The following is a 21,819-nucleotide window of genomic DNA, read 5'->3' on the forward strand; positions in this document are numbered from 1 at the left end:
TGTTTTGACTTTGTTTTATGATAACCAAAAGTTAAAATATAATAGTTATAACTTCTTTCGTTTTCGTAACAGTCATGGACCAGTTTAAATGCTATTACTGCAGTTTCGATTCCACTTTTCGTTAGTGTTTATTAGTAAGCATTTATCAAATTAAATTGGTCTAGCGCGGCGCAGCCGTGCGCCTAACCCAATTTGGTAAATGCTACTAATAAACTCTAACCTGCATTGTGTTTGATTTTTTGCAATAAGGACTAGATTCGTTACACATAAATCACTAGCGCATCATTCATGTAATCGTTACGTGGCACAACTCAGTGTTTGATCCATTTTCGGCATCTTAGAGACTTGTTCGGACTTTACGACGGGAACTTTATCATCTTTCACAAAAGAAACAGTTGCCGTCGGCGCGGTAACTGGTAATTTCTGTTTATTTTAATATCCGGCTCTAAAGCATCGCTGGTATCATTCAAAATCAAGCAGATGGAAGCTAACATCCAGTTCTTTTTCGTTTTCATTCATAATTATTGAGTATTCGCTACAGAACAAATTGAAAATGACCTGGCTCCTAGTGATTACATCAGTTGATCTACATGTATAAATAATTTGAATAAAGCTACCACCGTCTTGAAAGATAGATGAGCGGGACTCATTTTCATTGCACACTTTGACTGTACAAAGCAACCAGGCAGACAGCGCGTGTGTCTGTAGGCGGAGCTTAAATTCAAAAAGTAATTTCAAACACTTAGAGCAATACCTTGAGTGACCTTGACCTTGGGTATAATGGACACAGGGACCCTGCATAAAAAGGCTTTGTTTCAATGCTGCACAATGTTTATGCGAAGTTACAGTAAGGAATAAGCAAAAGTAAAAAAGATGTGACGAAAAAAGGTTGCCTTAAGACTTTTAACCAAGAAAGCCAGCGCGGAAGCCGGGGCGAGTAGAATTGCACCCCTATTCTCGAATAGTCGAGCTAAAAATACAAAGAAAAAAAGAAAAAACAAACAAAGTGTCCTGTTACACTGAGCGAAATAAATATATTTTTTTTCTCGTATGTGAGCGGAAACACGTATAAAGATTCACAGCGCGTGTGTCTGTAGGCGTAGCTTAAATTCCAAAAAATAATGTCAGACACTAAGTATAACACCTTGAGTGACCTTGACCTTGGGTATAATGGACACAGGGACCCTGCATAAAAAGGCTTCGTTTGTATGATGCAAAATGCTTATGCGAAGTTACAGTAAGGTTTAAGCAAAAGTAAAAAAGATGTGACAAAAAAAGGTTGCCGAAAAAATTTAACCAAGAAAGCCAACGCGGAAGCCGAGGCGAGTAGAATAGCACCCCTATTCCGGAATAGTCGAGCTAAAAATACAAAGAAAAAATGAAAAATCAACAAAGTGCCCGTCAAACTGAGCGAAATGAATATATATTTTTCTCGTATGTTAGCGGAAACACGTATAAAGATCCTATTTCTTGTCCAAGACAAGGACATCGTTTAAAAGATAGACCCTAAAATTTTCAGTGATAGTATTACATTAAATAAAGTCTAGAAATTGATTTCCAAGTCCTTGAAATAACCAAAAATGATTTCACAAATGTAAAGTTTATGATAGTTTTGTTAATATCAATAACAGAAGTTTTAATTTTTAATTTAAAGTTGTGATCCACAAAGAATGACAACTCTTGCCTTGGGCTAGTACTTATAAGTAGAGATCTATTAGTTTACTTCCTTTGCAATTACACAATGATTGAGTGAAAAATGAAAACTGTTTTAGACACAATATCATACTTTTTTGCACAACAAAATCATTTAGGATTTATTAATTTGTGTTTGATTTACCCCTCAAGACATGGTTCCTCTGATTCTGTCAACTTACATATGGTAAAAAATTAACTTTTAACAAGCCAATAATAAAATGAAGTACCAGTAGGTAAATAATAGTGCTGATAATACAGTTTTGCTTGTATCAAAATGTCACAATAGAAGCACTTTTGTAATACAGAACACCTGGTAGGATTAGTAAAGGTGCAATTATATTGATCTCTATTTCCTATGCCTACATCGTTGGTGAAACAGACTAATAAATACTGTTTCACTGTCGCAAGTAAAATACAATACAAAATTTATATTTCTTAATTCAAGGAGTACAGAGTATAGAGCCTGCAAGTCCAAACAATTCGTCATTTCTTTATTGAATAGGCGTACAGTGTTTTGGCGAATAGTGGAACACTTTTTATATAAAGTTTTGCGACTAGGCGGTCAGTGCATAATTCAGATGCATGTTGAATTAAACAATATTTCAACTATTTGGGATTGTAAATTCATATTTGTAGGTATAAACTCATGTGCATGGATTGATAATGTAACATTCAGAAGCGGTTCTGACACGTATTTCCTTCGCAGTTCCTAAATAACGGGCATTTTTAGCCTGAATGCATCGTCTTTTGCTATGACCAGTTGTGTTTTTGGTGAAAATACGTTTTATTTTCATGTGTTAATGTCTATTTAATGACAGTGTGTTGCAGAGACATTTATCATACATTGAAAAATATATACAACAAGAATATTTATTTCAAATAGCCACAAAAAAACATAAAAATAATTACTACCGACAGTTTCCAACAATTTGAAAAACGAAAGTGAACGCCTAGTTATTGGCGACTTCCGTTTGGGCGTACAGAGAGTCTATACACTGTGAATAAGGGGTCATTTGTAATAAACAGAACATACGTATATCTCAAAGGTGCTATTTTAACGAAGAACTGAATAAGTGGACGCAAATAATTATGTATGACAGTGTATTTTGAAACTATACATGTTGTTCAAGACATTTCGAAATTTCAGTAAATTCAAATTATGCGATCATAAGAATTTATTTGCATTTTAAAAAAAAAAAATATAAGCGTAAGATTCATAAACACGTACGGATGACACACATTACAAAACATAATGATGATATATAACAGTTACTAAGAAGAACAATTTTTTTTCTGTTCTGTGAATATGTTTGTGTTTTAATTAACGCTTTTGATCAGTATTAATAAATTTTTCTCAGTGAGTATATTTTTTTCTAAAACGTTTTAGAAAGTGGGATGAGTCACAAAATGAACAGAATGACAGGGGGAAAAACGTCATCCATTCATATATTCATGAAAAATCGGTATGTTACTGCTAACATATACAGTTTCAAAACTGTACTGTCTACGTTTTTAAAGAATTTGGCAAAGTGCGTCGTTCAGTATACTAGTAGATAAAGCGTTTCTCGGTCCAGTTAATAGAAATTAAAGAACATTTTGTTTGCGATGTGAAGGCTAGAAACTTAAAAAAACGAATGAATTGAATTCAAAATATATTATTTATCACGTTTATTTATTTATTTTGTTGAGTTTAACGTCGAACCAGGAAGGTCTAATACGTATCAGTTGTTCCAGGTCGAACCGACACAATGTTCATAAGGCGACTTCCCGGCTTCGATGGTGGAGGAAAAATTCAGATGAATTTGCTATTTTTAGATAGCAGATCTTATCGGTGACGTCACATTTCCTCACTATTAATAGATCTATAATTATGGATTACAATTTCTTCTTTATTTTATATAAACTATGAAATCTTGAGACCCCATTTTCAGTACTTTAGAGAAATTCACTGATATGAAAACCATTTGTGGTAATTTAGTATGGCATGTCTTCTTATCAAAAATAGAAAAATATTGACATAGCTATGTTACATATAAGAAAATTAATCTGTTTTGAAAAACATCACCCTCTGAAAATGCTCCCATGAAAATAGCTATTTTCCAATTACGCGTATGTAGACATTTTATCAAAGAACAAAACTAATACCTGGAAATTCACAATGAAAATGGTCTAGATCTTTTTTCAATACAATAATCAATAAAACTAAGCCAAAAATATAACTGCCACATCCTCATATGACTCATTATACCAGATTTCATCAACAGCATGGCACTACATTTTTGACTTCTTCACATGTAACACTGAGTAGTCACTTCCTGTTTGGTGTAATTAGTCCTATAAGCTGAAACGTTTCTCCGTATCCACAGGGCAATTTCAGTCTTTCAGAAAGCTGTATTTCAGGAACGACAATAAACCCTAAAACAACAATGAATTTGTCTTTAAAAAAAAAAACTATAAGGAATATTTGTAAATGAAAAAAATTTGCAAATTCGCTAGTGTTCATGTCAGTTTACACAAAATTCACGAATATAACATTTGAAAATATCGTTTCACCTGCATAACTGCTCCGCCCAATCAGGTTTCTGAAAGCTTTGATTTTTATGACGGTATCCACGGACCGACACAATTTTGTCCAAAAAATACTAATTACTGAGTACAATCACATGAAAAGTAAACAAAGTACTCAGTCCATCATAAACATGTAACGAACTGGCAAAAAACAAAGCTGCCAAAAAGAGAATGTCGAAATCTACGAAATGGCGCTGAACACGTACACAGTCTTCGAAGGCGCTGTGCACGTACATGAACAACTGTTTTATTTTAAATTATAGAAACACTAAAGTTGCGCGAGGTTTCTGTTTTTACACACACTATATGATTGTTTTTTTTTTTATTGTTTTTTTTTTTGGAAATCAGAAAGATTCAGGCTAAGTCTGTGAGTAGATTATAGAACAAAATATGATTGTATTGTTTGAACACAACAGTGAATATTGGCAGAAAACTCTGATTTACTCACTCGGACATAGCTGTGCTTTAGAGTTGTGAATAAGGAAACTGGTCTGGCAGGTGTATTTTCTTTTGTATGGGCGTTCTTTGCCCTAAGTAGATGTGTTGGCACATAATTTAGGAGTCCGGGGGCATGCTCCCCCGGAAATGTTTTTGGTATTCATACGCCCTGTGTTACACTCTGGGCACATCTGAGCACCTCTCCTGCGACATACTATTGTCAATATATTTTTATACATTTGTTTTTACATTTTTGCCAGCATTTGAAATTGTGGTCAGATGCTGATACTGACCTATTTCGATCACAGTTTTTCATAGAACGACTTATAGACACTAAGAAATAAAAATGCAAGATAGGCAGAACTGACCTGGTTTTTATTTGTCCCTTTTAGTTCAGCGACCATTTACACAACTCGGTTGCATTTGTATATTTGAAAATACATCTTGGGACTACATTTTTGAGAAAAGTTAACATTTGATTTCGCACATTTTTAAAATACTACACCATGTACACAATCGTTTCAATAATTATCTTGACTTTTATCTATTGTTGAGAAACGTAGATTCGGGTGTGGGGGTTTAAACTCCATTGATAAAATACACTTAAATTCCAGTTTACTACATCAGTTTATTATGTGATGGATAAATAGTCTAAATGATGGAAATAATGTTGTTAAAATTATAATTCTCTCATTCCTCTGGTCTAAAGTCACATAATTATAACTGTAAAATATTTCATTTCTTGTTTCTATGATCTGTCATTTACAAAGTCCGAGCCAAAAGTAAAGAATTTCCCTCACAAGTTCTGACCTAGGCTTATATACAAAAGCATGTACCCTCCCATATTTTGAGTGTATCATAGTAATGAAAGACAAAGATTACCCCTAATATTTATGAGGATAACCGTTGAATGATGGTACCATCCCAAATAGGGAGCCACCTCTAACTCTAACAAATCAGACATGTTTACGATGGTACATGATGACAACATACCCTGATAAAATGATACACACTCCAGTCCCAAGCAATTTATGAGGGTAACTGGTGAATGACTTCTCTAGTAGCAGAGGCCAAAGTTTCACATCAGTAGAAGCAATTAATAAATCAACTTTAATAAGACTAGCTGCTAAATTTACAACACTCCCCTTAGCTTCTTAATTGTCCCCAATTAAGTTTTAACATTAAAATATAAGTGACTACTGAGCCAGACTCTTACTCTCAAATACTTTGTGAAGATACACAAGAATAAACTAAACTATTATATCATTGATACTGCTCCTCAATATAAACGATTAAGTGTCATGAATAGTAGCAAACATGCTATATACTCTATGTTTTAATAAACTCATGATTATAGTTCAGAAGAACTATGTGACTAAATACTTCTCAAAGTAGTATACATGTAAAATGACTATTATACTAATGTATGTATGAAACACTAAAAGTGTAAAAAAAAATCACCAACTGTCCTAGTAAAACACATGTAAAATAAAATCCAGTGTTGAATTCAGTTCATCTAATAAGGTGAATATATATATTTGTAAGCACTTTCACACAATGTTTATTTCTCTCACACTAAGTCCTGGTGCCTTTATTTATTTTAACATTAACACAGTATGATGATAGAAATAGGCACAATTTTGATTAATTTCATTGATATGGTAGTCGTCTTTACCATTTACTAATGTAAGTCCTGGTGCCTTTAATTTATTTAAATTAATTTTAAAAAAGGGAATAGGCACAATGTTTCATTTTATATGTCTATGGTAGTCGTCTCTACCAAAGTTTTAAGTCCTGTGTGCCAAGAACATCTAATTATACAACATATGATTTTAATAAATGGCACAAATTTTCATATCTGAAAATGAAACCCACAAATAAATCCATTTGAATACACCAAGGCTGAATGGGATTATTATTACCAATGCAGCCACTAATTAAATCCATACAAAGAGTAATAAATCCATTTGAATACACTTAGGCTGAATGGGATTATTATTAACAATAATTACCACTAATTAAATCCTTACAAAGAATAATGAAATGAATAATTACACACTTATAATTCAGGATGAATATTAGTTAACACTTTAAATCCAGAAGGAATATGAACTTAATCCAAAACAATTAACACTTTTAATATTTATAACTATTGTGTACCATGTTGGTATGGTCTGTATTGGGTCCTGTTCCTTGAACTTCTCCTCACTTGTTGACTGGTACTGTCCAGGCAGGATTTGGAAGTTTGCTGGTACCTTTTCATTTTTGATTTTTGGTTATTTTCCTTGGACTTCACCATGTTTGATTGCCAATGAGTCATTTTATTTCCATGAAACGGTTTCAATCTGTCATGATGCACTATTCTTGATTTGCCATTTAGAGAAAGTCTTATTTCATACAAAAGGTATGTGAACTTCCTTGTAATAACATAAGGCCCCTTCCAAATATTAGGGTCAATCTTCTCTAAACACAAAACTAACTGTCCTTTACTAAAATGTGTTTTTGAAATCCGGGTGTCATAATCACGCTTCTGTCTGACAGCATTCTTTTGCAAATTAGTTCGTGCTATCTGATGCGCCTCTGTCAACTTCTCTTGTTCACTGAATTTATCTTGTTCTCTGTAATGCAGCCAAGTGAAATGTCAGCCGGGATAATAGCTTCGCGTCCCATCATTAAATAATTTGGCGTGAATCCGGTCGCCTGGTGGACACATCCTCTGTATGCGGAGGTGATTAAATTAAGATTTTCATCCCAGTTTGTTTGATTAGAGTTTACATAAGTAGATATCATATTTTGCAAAACTTGATTGTATCTCTCTGGTCCACCATTTGCCATTGGCCTATATCCACTGGTCCTAGTTTGATTAATTTCCAAAATCCGACAGACTTCACTGAACAACTTGGATTGGTAATTTGTCCCTTGATCAGAATGTATGTCCAAACACATACCATATCTGGACAAAAATTCATATACGATCTTATGAGCAACGGTACTTGCTAGCTGATCTCTGGTTGCGTAACACTCAGCCCACTTGGTAAATCCATCACTGACCACGATAATGTACCGATTTCCGGATTCTGTCTCATTAAGTGGCCCCATTATGTCCGTTTGTATACGATCCATAGGATGGCCAACTGTGTACTCTGTTAATGGTGCCCTCGGTATGTTTTTCGGCCTTTTTCGGAATGCACACATTTCACAACTTTTGATATGCAACTGGACGTATTCCTTCATTTTATACCAGTGATATTTGAGTCGTAATTTTGAATATGTCTTTGAAATTCCTAAATGTGCTCCAGTAATTGAATCATGACAAGATATCAAAAGTTCCTTATATAGTACTCTAGGCACTATCAACAAGAGCCGATGGTCCTTTGCACTGACAATGTACTTTTGAATAACACCCCATCAATCAGAGTTAACAGGTTATAATTTAGCCAATAATTCCGCACACTTGGTGAATTCCCAGCCACCTTATCTCTCAGGGGTCGTCTGTTTTCTTCAAGCCACTGTATCACAATTCCTAAATCTGGGTCAGCTCTCTGTAATTTGGCCATTTTGACAGGTGAACAATTAACTGTGTTAAACTGTTTGAGACAACCTAAGTTAGATGTTTGCGCTGGATAATGCAACATGTTCATCCAGTATAGAATTTACGTCCTTGTTCCACACCTCCTCGTTATTGTCACCAAAGCTGAAGCTATTTCCACTTTGTACACCATTTAAATCCAGACTATTATGGAATCGAAGTCGATGAACGCGATTTCGGAAGTACTTCCCTGTCTGTTTTAATCCATGGTAAAGTGTATTGAAACAACCTATCAACTTCATGATTTGCAGCTGCATGAGCACAAAAAGACTGCTCCAAAATCCACTATTTTGAGCCTTCACTCGTAATATGACTGGCCTATTCTGATTCCCAATATTCAAGTTTTTATCAAATAATGGAACAACGTCATTGAATTGTGCAAAATCTGACCAGGAATCGTGTTTCTTCAAACAAGTCTGACACCCCTTACACGGTAAACTTTCAAGTATTGTATTCCCATCATAGCACTGACACTCCTCTGGTTCACATGGAATTCTGGACAGGCTATCAGCATTGATATGCTTTTTCCCACTTCGATGTTCGATTTTAAAGTTATACTGTGACAAAACCTCTAGCCAACGTGCAATTTGATCAGTAGGTGACTTAAACGACATTAACCACCTTAAACTTGAACAGTCAGTCCTTAATAAAAATTCTCTACCCAACAGAAAGTGTCTAAACTGGGTTATAAATGTCACTACGCCCAACAGTTCTCTTCTTGTGGCACAATAACGTCGTTGTGTTTTGTCAAATGATTTACTTGCAAACATAATTGGTTTTTCAACATAATCCTGAGCTGTATCTGACCATTGCATTTGCGACAAGCGACCCCCGCACGAGAAATTGCTACTATCAGTATCCACTATGAATAAGCCTTCCTCTTTTGGATATGCTAATACTTCTTCGCCTGTCAATGCAGTTTTTAAGTCCATAAAAGCACTATCCTGTTCTGGTCCCCAGATAAACGCGCGACCGGCCTCTGTTAAGCGATTAAGGGGTGACGCCCTAGCACTAAATCCCTTGATAAAACGTCTGTAATAACTACAAAAACCTAAAAAAACTTCTGAGTTCGGTTAAATTCCGCGGCACAGGCCACTCTTTCACAGCTTTAACTTTCTCTTCTGAAGGACGTATTCCAGAACTGTCAATTGTGTGACCCAATATATTTATGCGCCTTTGGAGTATATTGCACTTGCTCGGTTTTAATTTCAAGTTATTTCTCTCCAATCTGGTTAAAATTTCATCTAACCTAATCAATGCCTGATCAAAAGTTTCAGCAAAAGTACAAATATCATCCATGTAAATAATCATTGTCCTCCACTGTAAGTTCTTAAACACTAATTCCATACACCGCTGAAATGTATGTGGAGCCCCTGTAAGGCCCTGCGTTATAGTAACATATTGATACAGACCGCCCCTGCTGCAACCAAATGCAGTCTTTTCACAATCTCTCTCGTCTAATTCTATTTGGTAAAATCCTGACAAAAGATCTAATGAACTGTAATAATTATTTCCTCCCAAACTTTCTAAACAACTGTCAATTCTTGGCAATGGATAGGCACATTTTTTACTTAAATTATTTAAACCCCTATCATCCACAACGACACGCACTCCTCCCTGTGGATCCTTTTTTCTTACGAAGCATAAAGGTGCAGACCATGGACTCTTACTTTCTTCTATTATTCCCATTTCAAGTTGTTGTTGAATAATTTTTTCTTCTTGGCCTTCGAACGCTTTTGGCACCCATCTAGGTGGTATTTTAACAGGTCGAACATTTTCTGGCACTTTAATTGTATGTCGCACTAAGGAAGTACGCCCTAAATCTGTGGAGGAACTGGAAAAAGCATTTTTATGTTTCTCCAATAGACACTTCAATGCTTCTTTTTGTGACTCATTGAGATTTTCTGAGGATCTATGGTACAGGTCCTTTAACCCACTGCTCCATGCAGTCATGTCATGTTTTATGTCATTTTCACTTGTTTTGATATTATTGTCCAGTGTTTCACAGTCATTTAAATCAACATTTTCTCTCAATAAATCCTCCTGTTTAGTTTCATGTAAATATCCCAATAATGACCCCTTCGATAATTTCACTTTTCGGTTAGAGGTGTTAACTAGTCTAATGGGAATTGAATCACCCCGAATTGTCCTTGGAGCAATGAGCACACTTCCCATCAAAACATTGTTAGCTGGTTGTTTATTCTCTGAAGGGTAAATGATGCCCAATGATGAATTAATTGCACCAAAATTTATAGCCTCCCCAGGTATTACTGTTTCTGAATTCGCGGGAATTGTTACTCTTGACTTTGTGGTCACTCTGACTGCCCTCAAGGGAACTTTTTCAACGAGAGTTCTACACATTTTCCCATTCAATTTTAATCCCTTTTTAGCACTAAGTTGGTAATCATTTTCATACAAGAAGTCTAATCCAATTTGTCCTTCTTCATGAATAGGTGCAATTAATACAGTGTAATTAAAAGTTTGACCCGATGCACTAAATGAAAATTCACATTGTCCATCTATGGCTAATAAACCGTCATCCGCAACTTCAAGACGTATTGAAGGGTCAACTTTACACAACTCAGGTCACACATCCTCTGGTATTCTATGATATAATGCAGTAGAAAAAATCGTAGTACAGGCACCAGTATCTATGACTAAGTTCGCGCGCACAGTTTGAAAAATATTTACAGGCAATATAATGGAAACACCATCTGTATTAGCACTCCTACACTTAATAGTCTTAAATTCAACTTCACTGTTATTGACCAAGTCTGGGCCGTTAGGCTTGGTCGAAGCTAGTTTTCCGACTTGTTACCTTCCTGAAGGTTTGCCTTACACTCATCCGCATAGTGACCAAACTGCTGGCATCTAAAACACTGCATATCTTTTCTTGGGCGCTGATTTACTTTACGATCCAAGGCTGATCTACTACTTTCAACATTCAACTGGTTCGCGAGTTGGTCAATTTTTTTGCCTATGTTGGATTTCAGATCCCTACCAAATTCTTGCAGTCTTGCTTCTGTTACATAAGGTTCCCTGCCCGTGTCAATGTTCCTAATTCTTGCCCCTCTCACGTCATCTCTGATGCTGGAATAGTAGTCGAGCAATTCTCTTGCCTGATCGATAGTTTTTGGGTCCTGCATCCCAATGAACAAAGCTGCCTGAGAATCCTGACGTCCCTTAAGAAAGTGCCGAAGGTTTATCGTTTCCCTCGTCTCGTTGTTTGCTGTGGGGTAACCTTTTATTACCAACCTCTTAACCTCTGCCACATATTCAGCCAGTGATTCTTTTTTCTTGTTGTATTTCCGGTTTTCTAACTCAGCCAGATAGGAGGAAGTGGAGCGCTTTTCCTGAAATCACATCGCCATAGATGACTTTATCTTTGCATAACTTGACAATTCGTCAGCTCCCAGCTGCTTGAAAGCGTATTCCGCAGCATCACCGCGTAAACTATTCTTAAGGCGAAACAAACGTTCACTATTGTCCCACTTGCACGCATCAACCATAGCTTCAAATGGGTGAATGAAACTCTCCCAGGATGATCTGCCATCAAAGATAATTTGCCTAGGTAGAGGAACCTCGTATTTATCACGGCCTCTCATCTGTTGATTTTGCTGCCTTGAGGTATTGCTGTTTTCATTCGAAGCTGTGTCCCTTTTCATTGACTAAATTTCTTATCTGATTGTCTTTTTCCATAGAAATGTCATTGATTCGTTGTTGGTAACTGCGCACTAATTCATCTCTTTGTAAAGTACTTTCCTGTTCATTCTTGCATAGTCTCTCACTTAAGGTCAAGTTATCAACTTCTGCCGATTTAAGTTTTTGTCTCAAAAGTTCAACTTCAGCTAACAATTGTTCGTGACTATCATCATCTTCAGTTGTGACAGAATCTTTTTCTTGTTGCTTTTTAGGTGCCATTGTTGTCACTTAATTGTCACCACAAATATATTGAATAGAAATATATGTCCAAATTTCTTATAAGCACGTGTATAAGTCCATTTCCGTCGCTGCCACCAGTGGTAAAAAACGTAGCTTCATGGGTGGGGGTTTATACTCCATTGACAAAATACACTTAAATTCCAGTTTACTACATCAGTTTATTATGTGATGGATAAATAGTCTAAATGATGGAAATAATGTTGTCAAAATTATAATTCTCTCATTCCTCTGGTCTAAAGTCACATAATTATAACTGTAAAATATTTCATTTCTTGTTTCTATGATCTGTCATTTACAAAGTCCGAGCCAAAAGTAAAGAATTTCCCTCACAAGTTCTGACCTAGGCTTGTACCCTCCCATATTTTGAGTGTATCATAGTAATGAAAGACAAAGATTACCCCTAATATTTATGAGGATAACCGTTGAATGATGGTACCATCCCAAATAGGGAGCCACCTCTAACTCTAACAAATCAGACATGTTTACGATGGTACATGATGACAACATACCCTGATAAAATGATACACACTCCAGTCCCAAGCAATTTATGAGGGTAACTGGTGAATGACATCTCTAGTAGCAGATGCCAAAGTTTCACATCAGTAGAATCAATTAATAAATCAACTTTAATAAGACTAGCTGCTAAATTTACAACACTATTCAAATTTCACCACGGAATTCAGTTTTGAGCAGTTATACCTATAATTCATCATTTCTAATAACCGCTACAATGTGTTATTTGCATTTAACAATTTTCGGTAACTGTGTCTGGTATAGAGGGAAAAGGTCTATCCCATTTCCTTTACATTTATAAATCCGTAAATAGCAGTCTTTGGGCCAGAAAAAGTCCATATTCTGCATTTCCGTGAAGGAATACATTGATGGCGTGGTCTACATCAATGCAATCATCCTTGTGAATGTGTATCAGAGCTAGCAAAACACTCGTCATTGTTGAACGAAGATAGTTTTTGAACTGCGTTTCATTGCACTGAATGAGCGTTCGCAAAATGCAGATGTTGGAGGCATGGTCAGAAGCACAGACAAAATAGTGTTTACGCACGGATACAAGACCCTTGCTGAGATGTATAAGAGTGGTCTGAAGTCTGTGGTATCGGACTGAGAATATTCCAGTTTACTTTGTTACCTCATTTTCAAATATCTGAAATGTGCCGTGAAGATCTGGTGCATATGCGGTGTAAATAGGCACTGGTACATCCGACTGGTTTAAGTAGATTTTCGGCGGCAAAACGGTCTTCATTTTGTAGAATGCGAGTTGCCATTTCTAGACAAAACGGTCCACATATACATTGTGTACCGTAAAATGCCAGTAATCCAAGACATATTCTGCATCATGGTTGTCTCTATGCATTTGCCTTCCAACGCGCCTTGGTTTTGATGTTTTAGTGCCGAAGTCTCCTATCATACGCAATGCCTTTTCGTACTGTATCTTTGTCTCTGTAACGTCATTTAGAAAGTCCGTATCTTCCTTCAGCAAAAGGCTCGTCAGCGCTACGATGATACTCAACACATTTTCAGAAACAAGAGAAATGATAAAGTCAAATCTAAGAACTGCAGCCTGCCTTCTCATTTCCATCTTCACGCAGTGTTTCCAGAGCATTGATTACCACTGGAAACGTGCTCTTGAACGTGCAAAGGGCATCAGGTCGACTTGACCACCAAGCCTCAGAAGGATTCACATTTTAGTGTGTTCCTCCATTTCGTCCAATGAAACTGCATCCCTTGCCAGTTCCGCGGTAAACGCTACCAATCGTTTAGCTGAGTAATCGAACAGAAAGCTTATATATCTTGCTCCCTTACCATCACGGTTCGGACACATTGGATTTTAGAGATGTGTTCTAAGACTAAATTCAAACAATGAGCCTTGCAATATACATCATTTGCACGTGGAGATCGCCCTTTGCACACCATGATATTTTTATGTTTGATGCCCGATCATAGCACTGTGCTCATATTTTTAAAATATCTAGATCAGCTTCTTGCAAGAAATCCAAGATATTGCGATTTCTTTTAACACATTTGATATAATACTATAGGAACTCTTTGCAGAGGCACATGTATCATCAGTAGGCCTAATCCTAACGCATAGCGAGAGTTGTTCCATGGTTGATTTGTCAGTTGCTTCGTCAACAGTGATGGTAAAGAAAGGAGCATTTATACAGTCCGCTTACAATTTTTCTTTTAATATTTGATTAGAGAAAATTCCTATTATCTTTTGAATGTCAGGAGATGCGTATTTTGAATTAGATCACTATATGTGCATTGTCAGAGATGTGTATTCCCCTAGTATGTGTCTGTTTCTCTTTGTACTTAATTCTTTGTTGATTCAGATAGTTTCTTGTTGATCGAATCATTTTTTCCTGACTTGATAGTCGCATAATTTCTTTCTAGGACAGACACATTGTTGTGACAGGATTCTTTATAATGTCTTTTGAGCCGGATGGAAAAAGTCTTCGAACCTGTTACTGGTAGCTCTTATATGAAGATTTCTCCCTACCGCCAATGCGCCAAAACAAAACGCAGTTAGCACAATTTACATCGTCTTTTGCGATAGGTAAACGAAGCCACTTTTACCCGGACAGCCATTTTGCAATTTATGTCCGCTGTTTATCACCAAACATTCTGAAAATATGTAAATAAAACCATGACTTTCACTATAAATTTAAAGAAACTAGGAAATATATGTAACACTTAACCCATCATTCCCTAAACCCTCGTATTCCTATTGCAATTTTGGTATTTTCGTGTGTTTTTTTTTTCTCATATTTTAAAGAAAATGTGTAGGCACGTGTCTAAAATGCCTATAGGAAGCTACTTCAGTGTCTCCATTATGTCGTATAACAGTATGTAATTTGATTTCGTAACGTCATCAAGTGTTACTGTCGATATTATTCTAAATACCACGTTTATGTAATAAAATGGAGTAAAACTACAATTAACCTATAAAGATGCTGTAAAAAAGGTTTTCTTTTTATTTTCATTTGCGTGTTCTTTCGTGAACGTTTAGAATTAAATTATGCGGACAAATAGAGCATGCCTGCTTCAGTGCCATACCTGCGTGAACTTTGGTAGATCTACTTGTTTTTCATTTGATTTTATATAGACAAGAGCTCGTCGAACACGAAATGCCCCCCTTGATGCATTTAGTAATTGCACAAGGAACAGAAATTATATGCTCACTGTAAACAAAAGTTTTACCATTCTGGTTTAATCTGACATTGACCTTTAACTTATTAACCTAACAAGAGATTACAGAGTGATCTTGGCGCCATCCACTGAGCCATTTTTGAGCTCAAGGTCAAATTTCATTTCGGTACAAAGCAATGTGTATGTGGTTCAAATTTGAAAGCAGTGGCTTGAGAAATGTGAAAGTAGGTCACTAGATCAATTTCAAGGTCAAAGTTCATTTCGGTAGACAGAACTATGCATGTGCTTCAAATTTGGAGGCTGTAGCTTGAGATATGTGAAAGTAGGTAATAGGTAAAAATCAATGTCAAATTTCAATTCAGAACACAAAAATATGCATGCGTTCCAAATTGGAAGCCTGTAGCTTCAGAAATGTGAAAGTAGGTCACTAGGTCAATCTGAAGATCAAAGTTCATTTCGGTACACAAAACTATGCATGTGGTTCAAATTTGAAGGCTGCAGCTTGAGAAATGTGAAAGTAGGTCACTAGGTCAAAATCAAGGTCAAATTTGATTTCGGAACACAAAACTATGCAAGTGGTCCAAATTTGAAGCCTGTATCTTCAGAAACGTGAAAGTAGGTCACTAGGTCAATTTCAAGATCAAAGTTCATTTCAGTACACAACTATGCTTGTGGTTTAAATTTGAAGGTTATAGCTTGAGAAATGTGAAAGTAGGTCATTAGGTCAAAATCAAGGTCAAATTTTATTTTGGAACAAAAAACTATGCATGTGGTCCAAATTTGAAGCCTGTAGCTTAAGAAATGTGAAAGTAGGTCACTAGGTCAATCTCAAGATCAAAGTTCATTTCGGTACACAAAACTATGTATGTGGTTCAAATTTGAAGGCTGCAGCTTGAGAAATGTGAAAGTAGGTCACTAGGTCAAAATCAAGGTCAAATTTGATTTCGGAACACAAAACTATGCAAGTGGTCCTAATTGGAAGCCTGTACCTTCAGAAACGTGAAAGTAGGTCACTAGGTCAATTTCAAGATCAAAGTTCATTTCAGTACACAACTATGCTTGTGGTTTAAAATTGAAGGTTATAGCTTGAGAAATGTGAAAGTAGGTAATTAGGTCAAAATCAAGGTCAAATTTTATTTTGGAACAAAAAACTATGCATGTGGTCCAAATTTGAAGCCTGTACCTTCAAAAATGTGAAAGTAGGTCACTAGGTCAATAACAAGGTCAAAGTTTGTTTCAGTACACAAACCTATGCATGTGGTCCAAATTTGAAGGCTGTAGCTACAGAAATGTGGAAGTAGGTCACTAGGTCAAGATCAAGGTCAACTCATGTCAAGGTTTATCTTGCCACTCAAAACTATACATGTGGTCCAAATTTGAATGATGTAAGTTATGGACATAAAGACTCTAAGTTTTTCCCTATATAAGTCTATATGAACCATATGACCCCTGGGGCGGGGCCGTATTTGACCCTAGAGGGATAATTTGAGAACCACTAGATGATGCTACATTACAAAATATCAAAGCCATAGTCTTTGTGGTTTGGACAAGAAGATTTTCAAAGTTTTTCCCTATATAAGTCTATGTAAACCATGTGACCCCCAGGGCGGCGCCATATTTGACCCTAGGGGAATAATTTGAACAATCTTAGTAGATGACCTCTAGATGATGTCATATACAAAATATCAAAGCCCTAGGCCTTGTGGTTTTGGACAAGAGGTTTTTAATTTTTTTTTCCTAATAATAAGTCTATATAAACCATGTGACCCCCGGGGTGGGGCCATATTTGACCGCACGGAAATAATCTGAACAATCTTTGTAGAGGACCACTAGATTTTGCTACATACCAAATATCAAAGCCCTAGGCCCTATGGTTTTGGACAAGAAGATCAGAAACCGTTTAATTGTTCCTGGCCAATGCGACCTTGACCTTTGACCTAATGATCTCAAAATCAATAGGGGTCATCTGCTGGTCATGGCCAACCTAACTATCAATTTTCCTGACACTAGGCCCAAGCGTTCTTGAGTTATTGCCCGGAAACCATTTTACTGTTCCTGGTCACTGTGACCTTGACCTTTGACATACTGACCTCAAAATCAACAGGAGTCATCTGCTGGTCATGACCAACCTCCCAGTCAAATTTCGTGACCCTAGGCCTAAGCGTTTTTGAGTTATCATCCGGGAACCGTTTAACTGTTCAGGGTCACTGTGACCTTGACCTTTGATATACTGACCTCAAAATCAATAAGAGTCATCTGCTGGTCAAGACCAACCTCCCTATCAACTTTCATCGTCCTAGGCCCAAGTGTTCTTGAGTTATCATCCGGAAACCGTTTTACTATTCAGAGTCACTGTGACCTTGACCTTTGACATACAGACCTCAAAATCAATAGCGGTCATCTGCTGGTGGTGACCAACCTCCCTATCAACTTTCATGATCCTAGGCCCAAGCGTTCTAGAGTTATCATCCGGAAACAGATTGGTCTACATTCCGACCGACCGACATCTGCAAAACAATATGCCCCTCCTTCTTCGAAGGGGGGCATAAAAATGCGATCTTAGCCTTTGACACAATAATTATATAACGTAAACAAACTTCAAGGGCGTTCACTTTTCTCAAATTAAAGCTTAGGCCTCACCAAATTAAAAAGTTGTTCATCGGATTTGCCGCTCGTATATTTTCAGAAACACAAAAAAAAAATATTTTTTTTTTCGGCATGCGCTCGCCCCATTGAAAAAAATCAATCCAAAAATTTTTGGTGCGCTACTTTTTACGGACGTAAAAGTGTATAAATGCTTATACTTCCAGTCCCAGATTGTTCTCAAATGGATTTTAATCAAAATAAATACATACTACGCACACATCGTCTATAATAAATCATAATACTTATATTTAGTTGCATTAAAGTTATTTCCCCTTTATACAGTTACGCCATTTTCTTCAAATGTTTACCAAATTACATACTACAAAAATCGATTTATTTCATTGAAAACTGGATGAAGAAAAACATACTCATTTGTTTGATAACATCAATCTACATTATTTTGGTAAGGGTGAATACTTATTGATGCATGTCACTTATCTGTTTTCTGTTTTTTCCTGTCCAAATGATCAGCGTTGGTGGGGTAAGGAATTTACATTACGAGTTGTTTTCAGGACAGTTTTGATTTTCAAATTTTCCAATCATTTAGTAGACTAATGTTAATGCACGTTAATCTCCATTTCAGACTTTAATTGAGACTTTGTTTCAACAAATTTAATGTATTATGAAAGGTTAAAGTTAGAAAAAAAAGCTGTACATAAGACATCATGCTCGACTTTTCTAAATCAGAGCTTTGCCAGTAAAAGGGGCATAATAGTCAGAAGCTGTTGAAGTACAGAGCTATTGGTCATTATATAAAACTTAATTAAAAATATTCTATGTCAAAAAGGGGCATAACTCTGTCTAGATTCAGACTTAAGAGCATTGTTTCTCCTGGTGTAGACTTTGACAGTAAATAACTGTTATAAGTTTCAAATCAGAAGCTTTAATAGATCTAGCAACACTCACATAGATATTTAATGTATTAAAACCTTTGTAAAGTCAGCTAAGAATGCTACATTTTCATCTATAGAAGTAAATATTCGATTCGATATTTGATTACAGTGTACTGTTTGACAATGTTATTACCTTTTTTCACGAGTTCGCTTTGTTGTGCGTCTGCGGGTTAGATTGTCTCAATCCCTGGGGACTTACTTTTTAATTTAAAAGGGCTATACATTCTATTTTAAGGTTTTTATTAGTCAGTCGAGAGCCAAATGAAGACAAATATATTTCTTCGCTCTTCGCTCGCTCCTGATTTTCTCAAAAACCAAAAAAAAATTATTTAAATTATTTTTTCGCTCGCCGCATCAAATTTTTCAGAAAAAAATCCGATGAACAACTTATCAATTTGGTGTGGCCTTACATATAGAATTTATAAAAATAAAACTTACAAATACAACCACTTTGAAGACTGTGTACGTGTTCAGCGCCATTTCTTAGATTTCGACATTTTCTTTTTGGCAGCATTGGTTTTGCCAGTTTGTTACATGTTTGTGATGGACAGTGGATACTTGGTAAACTTTTCATGTGATTGTACTGTCATTTACTTCAGTAATTAGCATTTTTTGGACAAAATTGCGTCGGTCCGCGGATACCGTCATCCCAAAAACTGCGAATGTATTTAAACTTCCCGAGTGTTCTGGGAAAATATAGGTGAATGGAACAAAGTATTGGTACCGGTCGAAAACTGAAGGTCAGGGGCATATGATATGATACATTAGAACATCTAAAACAAAGGATTATCAATAGAAATACCTTGATTTTCCTGACGAATCGGAGAAATTATCGGCCATTTTTCCGTGCAAGCTCCCTTTGTAAGTCACGTGATTCCCCACACTGAAAAGATAACACTATTTAAGCACGATGGGTGGTTATACGTCGGGCGTAGTAATTTCACGAGGGCGAAACCCGAGTGAAATTATTTGTACGACGTATTACCGCCCGAGTATACAAATAGTGTTAAAACACGGTTTTGCTATGAATTATTTCAATTCTAATATGCCTTTAATTTAAAACAGTATATAAAATATTGTATTTGCAGCAACAAAAACTTTGACGTCACCGCACGTTAACGTGACGTCATTCTAGCGTAAGCGTGTATTAACAAAGACAAGCATGTTAGAATGTAGGGATAATACTCGGTTTTTTTTTGTGTATTAACATCTGCAGAAGCCCGCGGGATTGTTTGTGACCGAGACCGAAGGGCGAGGTCACAAACTTATCCCAAGGGCTTCTGCAGACGTTAATACACAAAACAAACGTGTATTGTCCTCTATTCTTGCATAAAAAACATAACACGACGACTGAATGCATTGTTTTCACATGTGATGACTTTACGATTCCGGTACATTTTTAGTTACCATTAACGGTAAACATGTTTTAAATATCCATAACCGGGCACACATATTAACAACACTACCAAAAGCGTGATTTGAAGGTTTTTGAGCATCTTATTTTTATTTCTAGTTATTACAAACGTTACATTACCCATAATTGTGCATATAGCATAAAAATTTGATCAACAGGAACACAAATTTAAGAATAATAACTTTACATTCGAATTATTTTGAGTACGTACACATTTAGAGTACGAATGAGTACGAACGTAGTGACAAGCTTTCAAATGTTTTATCCGAAATTAGATAAAAACAATCCGACTGATACTTACAAAAATCATTAAAATGATTCCTAAAAACAAACAGTTGCACAAGTTACAAACAGTTCTTATACATTCACGCTTATCAACAAAAAATGAATCGACTCCGACTTCTAAAAGGGGGTGTAAACAAGGGTGCATTTTTGGGGGTAGTGCGTTTGGTTTTGGTAACTGATACAGCAGAACATACTATGAATTAGATTGCATCTTTTATGCTACAAGAAGAGAATATTATGGAAGAATCAAGACGCAGATACCAGATGTCAATCTGCGCAGAAATACATATATACATCCCTGACAAAGCATTTCAAAAATAAAAATCATGTATTAACAGCACGTGAATTGCCTTGTTTGCACACGATTTTTCTCCCGTTAATACATGGGCGGATCAAGTAAAAAAAGTAGTTTTTATGCAAGAATATGTATTTATCCTGATGAAGGCGTAAGCACCGAAACGTTGATAAAGATAAATATTCACGTGTTGTTGTTGAATTTTACCATCGTAGACATAGTTGGTGAAATTGAAATCGGTCGATAATTATTGGGGCCATCTTTGTTACCGCTTTTAAAAATTGGTTACACACTGGTTATTCGGGTACCTACTCGTGTGAGCGATACCGCCCTCGTGTGATTTATGTACATGTTGGTGAACAGGAAATTCACACCTTTAACAGCTTATTATTCTGTATTTAACTGAAAATTTGAAAAGTTTTAGTATTGAATGTGTAAGATCATACCTTAACTATATCCATGTCAAATATCTATCTAATATAATCTGAATAACTGTGAAAAAATACGTTTTTTTTTGCTGCGAAAATGAAGATATTTTAAGGCGATGGTATATATTTTCACGATTGATGGTATTATTTCGGATTATATTAGGAAATTTTTGTTAGGAAAATGAGAAGCAGTCATTCTATGTGTTAACCGTTACTTTCATTTCACAAAAACTGGAATCACAGTAAAATTAGATCGATTTTTTCGAAGACAGTGTGTAGAAAAACAGATACCTCTGACGATGTACCATGGTACCATCCTCGTTGTTTCTGTCAATCGAGCGGATACCGTCCTCGTTATTGAAATGAGCATTACATTGAGGCAGACCCATTTTCTAATTTAGCGACAACATGCAATGACCAGCCAAGATAAAGATAAAACTTTAGTCTTTTATGCCCTCCAG

At 36.1% G+C, this 21,819-nt stretch overlaps 1 protein-coding gene across 1 annotated transcript in view; it reads left to right on the plus strand.

Annotated features, from left to right (window-relative positions):
* Nucleotides 1-21,819, plus strand: part of LOC123536385 (ADP-ribosylation factor 3-like) — a 122,282-nt gene that overhangs the window by 80,028 nt on the left and 20,435 nt on the right. The window lies entirely within an intron of this gene.

The sequence above is a fragment of the Mercenaria mercenaria genome, chromosome 1 (genome assembly GCF_021730395.1).
Source record: "Mercenaria mercenaria strain notata chromosome 1, MADL_Memer_1, whole genome shotgun sequence".
Lineage (NCBI taxonomy): Eukaryota > Metazoa > Mollusca > Bivalvia > Venerida > Veneridae > Mercenaria > Mercenaria mercenaria.